Source organism: Oryza sativa, chromosome 10 (assembly GCF_034140825.1).
Source record: "Oryza sativa Japonica Group chromosome 10, ASM3414082v1".
NCBI classification, from domain to species: Eukaryota; Viridiplantae; Streptophyta; class Magnoliopsida; order Poales; family Poaceae; genus Oryza; species Oryza sativa.
The window spans coordinates 22,611,926-22,627,068 of NC_089044.1; positions in this window are offsets into that span (position 1 = coordinate 22,611,926).

Consider the following 15,143-nt stretch of genomic DNA (forward strand, 5'->3'; position numbering starts at 1 on the left):
AAATTTCAGCTCGAAGCCGGGCGCCAGCATTTGGATGAAGATTAGCAAAGGGAAACACTTGTTCATCAAAGGTGACATCACGAGATACATATACCCTGCCGGTAGAAACATCTAGACATTTGAACCCTTTGTGGATATTGCTAAAGCCAAGAAACACACATTGCTTTGAACGAAATTGAAGCTTATGAGTATTGTAGGGGCGCAAATTTGGCCAACATGCACAGCCAAATGTTCTTAGAGATTTATAATATGGTGTTTGCTTAAACAACCGTTCAAGGGGTGTATCAAATTTTATGACCTTACTAGGAAGGCGATTAATGAGATAAGTAGCAGCTAAAAAGGCTTCATCCCAGAATTTCAAAGGCATGGAGGCATGAGCTAAAAGAGATAGACCAACTTCTACTATGTGGCGATGTTTGCGCTCTACAGCTCCATTTTGTTGATGTGTGTGAGGGCAAGAGACATGATGGGAGATCCCTATTTCATTAAAGAAAGTGTGCAGCTTAAGATATTCGCCTCCCCAATCAGTTTGCATCGAAAGAATTTTGCGATCAAATTGCCTTTCAACAAGTTTCTGAAATTCATGAAACTTCTGAAACTAACATAGTATTTCTTTGCACCTACAGACTCAGAGGCAGGCCCCCACACATCGGAATGAATAAGTTCCAAAGGATTATTTGACACACTAGTTGATCTAGGAAAAGGTAATTGATGACACTTTGCTTGTTGACAAGCATCACACACAGACTCATTGACAGAATTACTAAGACAAGGCAATTTATTTTGACTGAGAATTCTAAGAACAATTGGCTTGGAGGGATGACCAAGACGCCCATGCCACCTCTCAAAAGATGGCGTCGCAACGAAGGCCTGTCTCAAAGACAATCTGGCTGGAAGTGGGTACAGGCCTCGTCGACAGGGACCTTCAAGAATTGTCCTCCTCGTGGCCTTGTCCTTAATCAAAAAATATTTGCCATGAATTTCAAGAAAAGCATAATTATCTGCAACAAGTTTATGAACAGATACTAGATTTTTCGCCGCTTCAGGAACATGTAAAACATTTTTAAGATGCAAGGGGCGACTAGGAGTAGGAACAATAGCATGACCAACATGTTTAATACTCATACCTTCGCCACTTGCAGTGTGAATTTGATCTGTTCCCTTGTATCTCTCCTTGGTTGTCAATTTGTCTAGCTGCCCGGTAATGTGATCCGTCGCCCCAGTGTCAACATACCAGTTGGTATCAACACCGTAGGCGTATGTTGCAGCACCGCCAAGCTTCTCATCAGGAACATATGAGTCATCATAACGATGCCAGCAGTCGCTTGCAACATGCCCTCGCTTGTGACACACTTGGCACACGGGGCGAGTATCATTGCCTCGCCCGCGTCCCTGACTTGCGCCGCTAGGGGCGCCGCGGCCGCGACCGCCACGACCGAAGCCGCCGCGTCTGCCACCTCTGTTTCCAGTGCTGCTGCCGCGTCCACCACGACCACCACCTCGGTTTGCCGCATTTGCCGAAGTGGTGAGATAAGCTTGCCGAATCCGAATCCTGTTTTCATAACTCAAGAGCTGTGAATAAACATGAGAAATTGAAACTGGAGCAATCCTTGCCGTGGCCATCAGTCCTTCAACCGCGGCGTCGAATTCTGAATCCAGCCCGTTGATGATGTACGCCACCAGCTCCTCCTCATCCAGCGGCTTCCCTGTAGCCGCCATCTCGTCGGCGAGGGACCTCATCTTCGCAATATATTCGCTGATAGACATAGGTCCCTTCTGTGTGGTGGTTAAGGCGAGGAGTACATTGATTGTACCCGCCTTCGACTTGCACGAGAACATGTCATCAATCATGTTCCATGCCTGGGCCGCCGTCCTAGCGCCGGCCACTTGTTGCAGCACCTCCCTTGATAGAGAGGAGAAGATGAATCCGAGCACTTGCTGGTCCTGAACAAACCATGTCTTGTACTCAGGGTTGGGGATGACAATCTTGGTCTTCTTGTCCTTGTCGCCGTCTTCTTTTTCAATTTCAGCCGCCGGAGCTGCGGTCGTGCTGACGATGTGCTCCTCCAGCTGCGCACCTCGCAAGGTGGTGAGGATCTGTGCAGCCCAGAGAGGATGATTCTGTTTGGTTAGCTTCTCCGAGATTTGGAGGCCAAACAGAGGGTTGGAGATTGCCGCCGCCATAGAAAAGCTCGCCATGTCACTGGGAGAAAGTTTGCACGACAGAACTAATCTAATCTAGCGGGAGGCTCTGATACCATGTGGAGAGAACTCCTTCGCGAGGAGTTTACGTGTTAATTACTTGCCACAAAACCGGGCTTAACAGAATACAGGTATATATAGCTCGGATAGAGTTGTTGTGCATCTACTAAAACATAGGAAACTTATCTTATCTATCTAAACATCCCAACAACTCTTATCCTTCGCTATTCCGTCATCTAACAGGGACTTGACGGCAACAAGCGATGCGGATGTGCCACCGAGCAGCAATTCCGTCATCGAGTGTACCATGTTGAGAAAACCACTAGGCATATATCCTATGTTAAGCATGCTTGGATCACCGTAATTAACCAAACAGGATATAGTAAACAGCACGATTGATTACTGTAGCAGATTAGTACAAACACATACCCCAGACCAATTAACCATTTCTGGCTAATTAACCAACGGCGAGTTGATAATAACTTGATATATATACAAATACCTCCCCACATATTTGCATGGGAATTCACGCAGCTAGCTATTGAACTGACGTAGCCTGCACTTCAACCATATATATCTGGCCTCTCCTCGGTGTTGCAGCACAGGGGGCTATATCTATCTTTTCTCGCGTCAACGCCTCGCGACCGTGCACAGATGATGCAAAAGGACGGTGCAATTCTCACAGGTAATGAACAGCTTGCAACCCCAAGCAGAGTCTCTCTCTCTCTCTCTCTCTCTCTCTCTCTCTCTCTCTCTGGTTAGCTGTTTCTTCACCCTTAATCCACTGTCATAACCTTTCCCTTTTGCTGCTACTAGTACACTACCTTATTGCAATTAAGCTCACCTAGCTTAACCAGCTTGTGTGTAAACAGCAACTTTTACGTTCCTTTAATTATTAAGCTTGCTGTTAGAGTTGAAATTCAGCTTCAGATGTGGATGGGAGGCCATGCACTGGAATCGATCGTCCGAGCAGAATCGACAATAAGCTGGCAAGCCTACTCATGTGTATGTACGGTTGGGATGGGTTGGACGTACGATCGAGCCGTGCAATCTATCGATCGCATAATACAACCGTGCAGGAGACATGGGCAATAAATATAAATAGAGTTTGGCTTGCTTTCCAATCATCCCTAACTGCTTTAATTTCCTGTCAACGAGACAGACGGCATGCTCGGTTTGGCGTCGACGAGCACGCATATGTATCAATGTGTTCATGCATCCATCTATGCATTGACGTCTCGACATGTAGCGGCACAGTCCGCGAAAAATGGAGCACAGGAGAAAGAGTGTGATGGGAGCATGTAGGTCAACCTACCCAACGGTGACCATTTCCACCAAATTAGTATTAGTAGTATCATTTATATACATTTTGTATATACTGCTAATTAATTAATACCAACTTGACACTGAAGACAAATGTGCTCATATATATGCAGACCATACAGCAAATAAAATTCACCAGTTCAACTAGTAGAATATGCATATATCTCTCCCCCAACCCCACCCACACCCCCCACAAAGAAAAAAGGAATTAACTTTAGGAGCTAGTAGTAACTAGCAATGCAATTGCGAAAATTAATTCCAAACAATAAAAATAATGAGATTTTAAAAACAGAGCAATAAGAGCTAGCAAATTTACTTTTCAACATATCGCCCTGGCTATATATGTACATAAGTCAATAATGCAAACATAATTGTATGGAGTTGCTGCTAATTAGCTCGACCTTGAAGTAGGCCATAGCCTTATATTGTATAAGCAACAACCAATGTGGATGCCAAAAGAGATCATAGGTTTGTAGCTGGGAAGACATGCATGGAAAAGTCACGACGCATGCTAGAAGCAATTCTGCAAGCATTGCATGCATGTGCTGATGCAGTGTTTGAGGGACGCCGAGGTGATCGATCAGACGACGCTCAGTAGTAGTACTTGCACACATCAATTAAATCCCTTCACCTACCCGATAAACCCTCCCGTCATAAAGGTTCACCCAACTGAAAGCACATTTTGGCAGCTTTTTCTAGCAAAGCAAAGTTGGTACGTGTACCACCGGCATGGCATAATAGCATCTTATTAGCACCCGGTTCTCGGAAAGTAAGATGTTTGGATACATGAACTTAACTTTAGTCTCTATATTTAAACACTAAATTAGAGTATTAAATATAGACTACTTACAAAACTAATTACATAAATAAAACATTGGTGGATAAACCATTTATACTCTCGGTTGGTAACCGCCTTTAGTCCCGGTTTTTCAACCGGTTGGTGTTACCAACCGAGACTAAAGATACCTTATCTTAGGACTAAAGAGAGGGTAGCGGCAGTCCCATTAGGTCTCTTTCTTTTCATTATTTTTCATTATTTTTTAGCTAGAGTTTAATCCTGTATTTTCTCCCAAATCAAGTGGGATACATATCCCCAAATCAAACCTCAAATCAAAATAACATCCCAAAACATTCACATCATAAATCTTAAGTTACTTATACACACAAATCAAATACATCACAAATCTTAAAAAAATTACACACAAACCAAATACATCACAGATTATACATCTCAGATCATGCAACAAATCACAAAATTATACATCTTAGTGAATCACAAATTATAAAAAACAAAAAAGATGCCGACAGCGGCCGCCGCCTGCCGCCGCTCGCCACTGGGCCCGTGCGCGGCCCAGCCGGCCGCCTGCTGCGTGGGAAGGGAGGAGGGGGAGGAGAGGGCCGGGGATGGGAGGGGAAGGGGAGGGGGAGGAGGAGAGGAGGAGAGGGAGATCGATCTGAGAGGATGAGTGCGAGGCGGTTGTGGAGGAGAGGACAGGGAAGAAGGATTATATATTAAGCGTTGAATTTTAGTCCCGATTGGTAATACCAATTGGGACTAAAATCTTTAGATCTTTAGTCCCGGTTGATAACACCAACCGGGAGTAAAGTTAGGATCTTTAAAGATCCCGGGTGGCCTGACAAGACCTGACAGGTTTAGAACCGGGACTAAAGATCAAATATGCCCATTGTAGCCACCAACCGGGGCTAACCGGGACTATTGTGGATTTCGGCCGACCGACTAAAGATGGTTTCTCCACCAGTGAAAGCTAATTTGCAAGACAAATTTTTTAAGCCTAATTAATCCATAATTAGAGAATGTGTATTGTAGCATCGCATAGGCTAATCATGGATTAATTAGGCTCAATAGATTCGTCTCGTGAATTAGTCCAAGATTATGGATAGGTTTTATTAATAGTCTACGTTTAATATTTATAATTAGTATCCAAACATCTGATGTGATAGGGACTTAAAAGTTTTAGTCCCATTTAAACAGGGTCTAAGGTAACTAATCAAGGCCATAACATGTAGTGCACCGCTTGTTAATGAATCTAATCATATATATATGTGTGTATAGATTCATTAACATCCATATAAATATGGACAATACTAGAAAATCTTACCATATGAAACGGAGGGAGTAATTGGCATGGTGAAGTTAATAAGCCCTAAATATATCCTGTTTTACATGCTTGTAGTTGTTAGCTAGATAGCACATGTACACAAGAGTTCCTCACAGTAAAAATGTGATGATATAATTAGCAAAAAAATGCTATATATGGTGTATCTACATGTTAATTAATTAGAAGGGAAGAAAAGAAACGGGAGAAAATTAATTGCTCCGGCCTACGGCATGGATCACCTATACTTGACGACACAACGCGGTGCAATCGCTTCCGGTGTATATATATGCATGCATATATATGTAGCCGATGGGCACACACACAACTGATCATCGAGCCGGCCTAAAGGAAACAATGTAACGATTCAATACGCGGCAACCACCATGAAAGCTACTGCAAAGCATTCCCGTGTTTAAAGGCGAACTGTTTCTTGTTGTGTATATGAGCTAGCGCTATATATTGCAGCTTGGAGTATCTTGAGAAGGAAGAAAGCATCATGCAGAATTTCCTCTCCGTAGGCACACGTATCTCGTAATAATGTCAAAACATTTTAGGGGGTGTTTAGATTCAAGATGGTAAAGTTTTGGCGTGTCACATCGGATATTATATAGGGTGTCGTTTGAGGTGTTCGGGCACTGATAAAAAAACTAATTACATAATCCGTAAGTAACCCGCGAGACAAATTTATCAAGCCTAATTAATCTATCATTAGCAAATATTTATTGTATCACCATATTGTCAAATTATGAAGCAATTAGGCTTAAAAGATTTGTCTCGCAAATTAGTCGTAATCTGTATAATTAGTTATTTTTTTAGCCTATATTTAATACTTCATGCAGGTGTTCGATGTGACATGGTGTAAAATTTTAGGGTGAGATCTAAACAGGCCCTTACACTAGCTAGCTACTCCCTCCGTTTCACAATGTATATGTCTAAATTCATTAATATCAATATGAATATGGGAAATGATAGAATGACTTACATTGTGAAACGGAGGGACTAGTTATTGCACAGTTGACATGCCATATTGCCTTGCGTATGACAAATACAATTTTACCATCAACTCATCAAGTTACTAGGTACTCTCTTTGTCTTAAAAAGATTCAATAAAAAAATATTATTTCTCCTAATGCAACGAATCTAAACAAAAGGTTATTCAAATTTGAGTTTTTTTTTTTAACGGAGTAAGTATATATACACATGCATATATTGGCACTCTTAAGCCTTGTTCGGTTAATCCCTCCCACAAAGGGATTGGGAGGGATTTGGAGGGGATTTATTCCACACCTATTGTGGTGTGGAATTATTCCCCCTCAATCCCCTCCATTCCTTCTCTCTTGGGGATTAAACGAACAAGGCCTTAAGCTGTATAGCTAGCTGGGAAAAAAATACTTACCGTTCTGTGGGAAGACAAGCATTAACTAGGCCGTGTTTAGATTCCAACTTTTTTTCTTCAAACTTCCATCTTTTCCGTCACATCAAATGTTTGGACACATGTATGGAGTATCAAATGTGGACGAAAAAAAATCAGTTGCATAGTCCGACTGTCAATCACGAGACGAATCTTTAGAGCTTAATTACGCCATGATTTGACAATGTGATGCTACAGTAAACATTTGCTAATGACGGATTAATTAGGCTTAATAGATTCGTATCGCGGTTTACAGATAGAATCTATAATTTATTTTGTTATTAGACTACGTTCAATACTTTAAATATGTATTCATATACTTAAAAAAATTTGACACGTAAACTAAACACAGCACTAGACAAATTTATATACCAGCCGCCGGCTAGCTGGTAGCTTGTTCTAACTGCGAGACAAATTAATTCCAACGGGTGGACCTGGACCAAAGCTAGCTAGCCGTAGCACACACAGCTGCGTCATGCACATGTACCACCAAGTACTGTACGGTTAAATTAGCATGGCAAGTTAGCATTGGCCCGGGAAATTAACTCGTTTGTTTTCTTGCATGTGTTTATAGGCATCCATGCACACGCAAGGGACGGTAGGGGTCGGGAGAGAGGGCCAACGCAAGCACGTCACAGTGTTTATAGTACAGCAGAATAGCAGACACTGTCACAGTGTTCAGTGGTGGCAACAAGCAATGCATGCAAGCATGCAGACTTGCAGAGGCAGATAGAGGGGTGGCCATGGCGAAACGAGGCAAAAACGAGGACCAGCTAATAGCTAGGACTCCCTTCCTATTATTGTACATATTCATATACTTCTCTCTCTATAAAAAAAAAGCCTAGTATTAGCATGTAACATACAACGAATCTAAATATAAAGTATGTTCAAATTCGTTATACTAAGATGTGTTATGTCATAGTACGAGGTTAAATTTTTTTAGGACAGAGAGAATAGATGTTATTGAATCTATACATATATATATGTCTATATTTATTATCATTTATATAAATGTGGGCAATATTAAAAAATCTTATAATATAAAACGGCGGAAGTAGCTAGCTCTTCTCGCTCGGCTGCACCTGGTTACTACGCTACGTTGCTGGCCATGTGACGGCGTGGGCCGGCGAGGGAAGAGGGAAGGGAACAAGTTAGCTAGATAGCCCTACTACGCTAGCTGTAATATATATTGGAGTAATTGTCATCAGGTCCACACCTTTGGAAAACAACTGCTTTCCCATCCATCCAAACCCCGAAATAATCATTGAGGCTGCGTGCAAATGCAACGGCCAGGGCAAAAACACAAATATCTCCGGTATAAAAACGACGTCGATCGATCGTACATCGCAGCCATGCATGAATTAGTGATGCGTGGTAATGTAATTAAACTGCATGTGAAATTGTTATCGAATTGTGCTAGTGGTGGCTAGATATACTAATTGTCCGGTCGACAGGAGACGCCCAGAGATCTTTCAACTAGCTCCACCAAACCGATTTACTCCAGTTTTAAAGTCTCATCTCTTATATATATTTGATATTAGATTCTTTTCTAATATTTGTATCTTAATTGTCTGGTCGATAGGGGCGGTTCGATATTAATTCACTCGGTATGGACAAGGGATATGTTTGCCAGAACTGCATGCGGTACGGTAACTACGTACTCATCAATAATTCCATTCCGTACCGACGAGTATATGCAACAAGGGCAATGCACAATGCACTTTATTTGATGATCAATCCTGTAGTAGTATATATCACGAAAACGGTTGCAGCCTGATGGTGTGCCAACATGCAGCAATTAAGGTTAGGCATAAGCAGAGGGAGGGGTTAATTAGCATGAGTGGTAGCCATACGTTGCGCTTAATTAAGCATAAGAGTGGGGGGAGGAGACGGAGATAGGGGTGGTGGGGGCGCTGGGAGTAGACAGGGACTAGAGAGGTGAGAGGGAAATGATGGTCACGTCGGCAGGGCGGGGGTAGTGTTGGCTGGCGCGGGTGCCCGGCCGCCAACCGACACGTGGCAGGGGGTACGGCAGGGGCCCTGCGAAAGCAACCGCCACGTGATGCCCAGCAGGGCGGTGTCAGACCCCCGAAAGGGACTCTCACACTCACGCACCCAAATGCCCAACCCATGGCCTCCTCTCTCATCTGCGCTTCGGAGTACAGTACAGTACGTACCCAAGTGCGTGCGAAGTTTCCAACCGACACCCCCCGCGCCCGGCACGCCCGCGACGACACGCTACGCACGCCGCCCACTCTCTCTCTCGCGAGATCACCTCAGTACCACGTACGTACGCACCCGACCCGCGTACCCGGCAACAAGCGGGGGTGCACGTAGAAAATGGTAGGAGTGGCTCCACACAGGCTGGCGCGCGTATTTGGATCAGTTAACTAATCCCCGCCCCCTCGTGGGCGCTGCTGCAGCGCGCGATTAGTTAGTGTATAGTTTTAGTTAATCACGGCGTACTCGGCTACTGCTGCTACGGCGACGAGGAAACGGAGTCACGTGTATGGAGGTGCGGGGGGCGCAGCGCAACTGCGTAAGCACGAGTGGGCACGTGCCGCGGGGATTCCGGGGACCCCCCACGCTCTCTCTTCTCGCCTCGGGATCCTCGTCGCTGTCACGTGATTCGATGCCGTTGCCACACACCCGCGCCACCTTCCGCTTCCGCTTCCGTCGTCGCACGCATATCGCTCGGTTAATTCTCCCCCCGTTGCAACGACACACATGACGGGCGGTGAGCGGGCCGGAGTAGTATACAGTAGCTCGCGAGATATATGTACGTACAGGTTGGCATGATCAGACAGATGATATATACTGTATCATCGCGACTTCTGCTGCAGAATATAACAAGTGAATTATGACAAGTGGCCGGCCGGCAGGCCGGTGCTAGCTTCACCCGGTTCTCGGATACCGTGCCATGTACTGTAGGAGTACTGCTTTGCATGCCTGCTGTCAGACATTCAGTTATGCGTGAGGTGTGACGTCCGAGTTTTACAGTAATCCAGTACTACTAGCTAGTACATCCAGCTTCCCTCCAAAACTTTATAACCAGGCATGCAAGTACTACTAGGCATGCAGGATGAAGGGAAACTGGAGTAGCTATCTGCCTCATTCCATCTTGCTCTCCTACGGACACTAGATACCTCTGCACATACAATATGATCGAGTACGTTTGATCCCGATCAGGGAGTGAGGGATGACACATTCTCATTTCTGTCGCGAATGTTGGATATTCTTTTTCACCGATTTATTAGAGCCCATTTTGCTTTCACCTTACCATGAGTCTCAATCAAATAAAAACAAATTAACAGCATGCTATATACTGTACATTTATTGTATGAACAAATTACTGCGGTTTTACATGTGTTGGGAGAAATACGACCCAACAAGTTAGTAGTAGTTGTCAAGAAGCTAGATGTACCACCGGTCACATAATTATAGCCAATAATAAACATATATTCCAGTGTTAACTCTGGTAAATTCCTTGTCAACTGAGAATACGTCAATAGCCCAAAACCTTGTGTAATAGCCTCCTTGGCTTGAGCCTAGATTTTGTACGGAGGAAGATGCATGCTGCTAATTAGTACTATATGCCTCTGATATTAACTGTCTCATTATGTGCACTCTCACGCAAAAACAAAAAATGATCGTCACATCAACTAGATTCTTTGTTTGTGAGAGCTAAGAAGACAGAAACGAGCATATATAGATGCGCAAAACAAACAGAATTTACAAGTTGCGGCCGAGAGCACAGATAATGCTACCTAGAAGCAAAGGATTAAGGGCGCCGGTGTTTGCAAATGGGACCAATGGTTGTCAACACCTTGATCAATAACATACTGACCGAAAATTGTATAATTTCAATGCCACCTAAGCAAGTACTGTCGAGCCCTGGCGACAAACATACAGAACCCCCACATCTCACAGTAAATTATGCCATTATAGGTGTTCTCCTTGGGTTACAGTAAATGAGTGTTGGCAGTAGAAAAGGAAGGACGCAAAATGGTGGTCCTCTGGTCGTACACAGGTGAAGGGGAGGTGTACAGCTAGCAAACGATATCGTACATTTCCGTGTCCCTGACAAGACAACAGCGCGCTGCTCCACCTCCAACCTGTGGTCCTTCATGTGGTCACAAAATGGCAACCATCCCATCCATCATCAATTTAGCTATATGACCATATCCACCGTTTATTATGCAAATGTCTCATGTTTTTGGGCCCATTACATCATTGGGATTCTCATTGGCTTGCAATGGATGGTTCTAATCATGACTAATGAGAAAACAGCTAGAAATAAACAGCCTTTTGAAAATCGTCGATATTCATCAGTGTATAGACAAAATCAAATTTTATCATTAAGGGCAGTGGTCCTTTGGTTATACTAGTGCAGATTAGTTGAGAAAAAAAAGCCATATTCCGACATGTCACCCTTATACATGTGTTATTAATTGGAGTGGCAATAGTTGCTTCTCTTGTCACAAAGCAAGTTGGAAAAGGACCCCCTCGGCAAGCTCAACTGCTCTAATAGGCCATGACAGACCCTTGATCACCCCCAATTAAGCAAACGAAAAAAATATATATATTGCTCTAAAAGATGTCATCAGTAATTTACTGTTTAACCAACGGGTCAATTTTGGATGGTGATGTTTGCTACAGTGTAATGTGCAAGCGCACACACCTGAATATCTGGCTCTAAAGCTCCGTGTAACCACGACGACGTCAAACTCCATTTCAAATGTCTAGTTCATCCAACAGTTGTGGCTCCTTCACAGAGAGAAAAAAAGAAGAGAAAAGGAAACAAAAATGCTATGGATGGAGATACTAGCTCAGATAGGTGCAAGTCGTTCGAAAATGAGGTGATGAGGGGCAAGCGAGAGAGTACGGAAGGGTGTAAGGAACGGCCGAAGAGGCATCCACGTCTCGGACCGGAGGCTGGGGGGCAGCGTGCATGATTGCGGTGGCGCCGGCGCGCGGCTTTCTTTCCCCTCCACGACGTTAATTTTCACCGCGCGCGATCGCATGCGGAGTACGGTAGCCGGCCGCGCTCCCTGCCGCACGCCGAACTGGCGCGGCCGTCGTACGTGGAGGTGCGGCCACAGACAGTGGCACTGTTGATGTCTTGCAAAAATAGCATACGACTATAGGAGCGCCACTGTACGTACCACCACTGCATGGGCACTCTATGCACCACCATGCCTTGTGTGGATAACGTGCATGCATGATCAAACCAGCGTCCCCCTCTATCTCTCTCTCTAATTTTTGCAATCTGCTTGCTATAGCTCCCTCTCTCCTGGGAGCTAGTACTAGTAGTGAAGGTGCGTTCCTTCATGGGGGATTGGGTGAGAAAGCCCATTATATTCCGCGCGCACGCTTTCTAAACTACTAAATGGTATATTTTTTAATATGTAGAAAGTTACTTTAAAAAATCATATTAATTTATTTTTAAAATTTAAAATAATTAATACTTAATTAATCATGCGCTAATGGCTCACCTCATTTTAAGTATTTTTCCAATCTTCTCAATCTTCTTCTCCTCGAACTCACCCTCAATCGGAGAAAAGAGGAGAGAAGTTGCAATTGCACACATTGGGCGACGGTGAAAGGAGCTAAAAAAAGGGGAGGGGATGGAAAGTAAACGCGAGGGGAGGGGGGGGGGGGGTGCGGTGGAGTGAGGCGCGGCAGGGCAGGGCAGGGGGGGGGGGGGGTCCCATGAGCGCCGACACTCCACGTTGCCTTGACGTCAACCCGGACGCGCCCTTTACCTGCGGTAACTACCACCGCAGCAGCGGCTGCCCCCACGCGCCAGCCATCCGCACCGCACACCAACCAATCTCTCTCATTGGCAACTGCTTCTGCTTCCTCTTCCATGGCCACCGCCACATTCCCACCTCACCTCACCTCATCATTGATTACTGCGTCAAGGTAGTAGTATCAGCAGCAGCAGCAGCAGGCTTGCAGTGTCATCACAAGTGAAAGTGACTGGCTTCCGGTGTGTAGATATAGTGGTCTGCAGTAACTTTATCACATACCAGCATTTCTCAATTCTCAGGCCACGAAAGCAACTGCCATGCCATACACACTGTGCACTACTAATCTCCCTTCGCGCACTCATTGGCTCATCTCTCATATAATTTTCCATTCCCATTTACACAGCCACAGAAAACTAATCACTGACAGGTGGCCCGTGAACAGTGGGCCCATGGGGAGTCATCTGTTGACAATATAATGGGGGTAGCTACCTAGGTAGCGTGTAGATGTAATCGCGTTTCGCATGGAAAAAAGTCATTCATAGAAAGGGTGCCGGGTATATATAGGATCCTAGCTATAGATAGCTGGCTAGCGCCCTTTTGGAGTTTTGACCAGACCCGTTTAGAGTGTCAATTGAGCAAGCTGTGGTCAAGCTGAGACAGCTCACTTCAAGCTCGCTAGCTGTATATAATGTATACATCAAACACAGAATCGTAATGTGCCCGAGCGCTTTAAGCATGTGATTACGGTGTGATCGCTCGTAGTGGCACACCATTTCTTTTTTCTCTTTAGCGAATATATATGTAGCCCACGCACGCACTCGTGATCACCTCTAAGATTTTGACTCCCGGCCACAAATATCCCAAAATTTTATATTTAACCGGGTCTACGAGTATAACTGTTATTTTTATATTCCATTCTTAACATTATCTCTCAAAACACAATTGCATTGCCCATACAGTTAATTTTTTTTGGCCATTTTCTCGTTCTCTGATCGATTAACACGGTATAATTTTAGAATTCAGGAGCAAACCCCGGTGGTTACTACTCGCCAAACGATAGTGCACACACACATGCATGTACAGCAGTCTGACATGTTTGTTAGGGGATGCAAAGTGTGATCGTCATCATCCATGAAATGAAGGACACACCATATAGGAGCAGCCAAATGGTTGGCAGGCAGAGACCAAAATGGAGCTATCCAATAGAGTGGAAGCACAACTGGTTTTTTGTACGTTGAAACTTTAAACAAGTGTCTAAAGTTAATAATTACTAGTACTACTGTTAGGTTATAAAAAAAGCTGACTAGTTACTGGTGTCACCTAAAGGTTACTACTCCTCCACTAGAGGGGCCAGCGCGTTAAACGACAGCTTCGCATCATTAGCTCACGTATCAATATTCCGTGTGTCAGGCGCACCATGTGTCAACATGTCCAATGTCGGGTGGTCATTTCAATTCATCTTGCACCTGCTGCTGCTGCTTGTGTACACCTAGTACTCCTATCTCGGTTAACTTAGCTTTTCCACCTCCCATGCGTTAATTTACTGCGTGCACCACGTGCCAGTAGGCTTTTTTACCGTACGTGCGTGGTATATACGTACGTACACCTACTCATACGGTCTGTATATATGCATGCATATATATGGGCTCAATTGCTGCCATCCGTGTAGTCGAAAGCGAGCTATACCACTCAGCTCGAACAATTCAGATATTTTCTTAAAATTGTTGTGAAACTTGTATGAACTACAACTAGATATGAACGGGGATATGTTAATTGAAAAACCTCGGCTCTCAAGCACAAATGGTGAAGGCCAACGTCTCCTTTTATAGAGGCCAGGGATGGCGTCGCCTATGCCTCCTGCTTATCTCTTCGCTACTGTATCTTCACGGGAGCTGGCTAAAGTCGAGGCCTTTCCACCGAAAGTTTTACTCTTCACAGTGATATGTCATTCACCGCACCCTATATTGTCCCCTTATCCTTTATAGGGTGTCCTTCTGGATTCTTTCTTGGGTAATCTTCTGAATTTCTTTTATTCTTTTATTCTTCTTCCACGCCCAAATTGTTGATATTCTATTATCAATATATATTGAAAAACATATTTAGCTTATATTAATTTATTCATCTGGTTGCCCATGGCCACCAAGATCCATTGTGTCCAAATCAGAAAAAGAAACTTCTAATTTCTCATCTACTGCCTTTTTTATTTGCTCAAATTTCTGATCCATTTCTTGTTTTAATTCTTTAAGTATTTCTTCCTTCAATTCCTTCTTTAACTGTGGGGAGGCTTCTTCAAATTTTTCTATTATCTTCCAATCAATATATTCCCCATCTAAT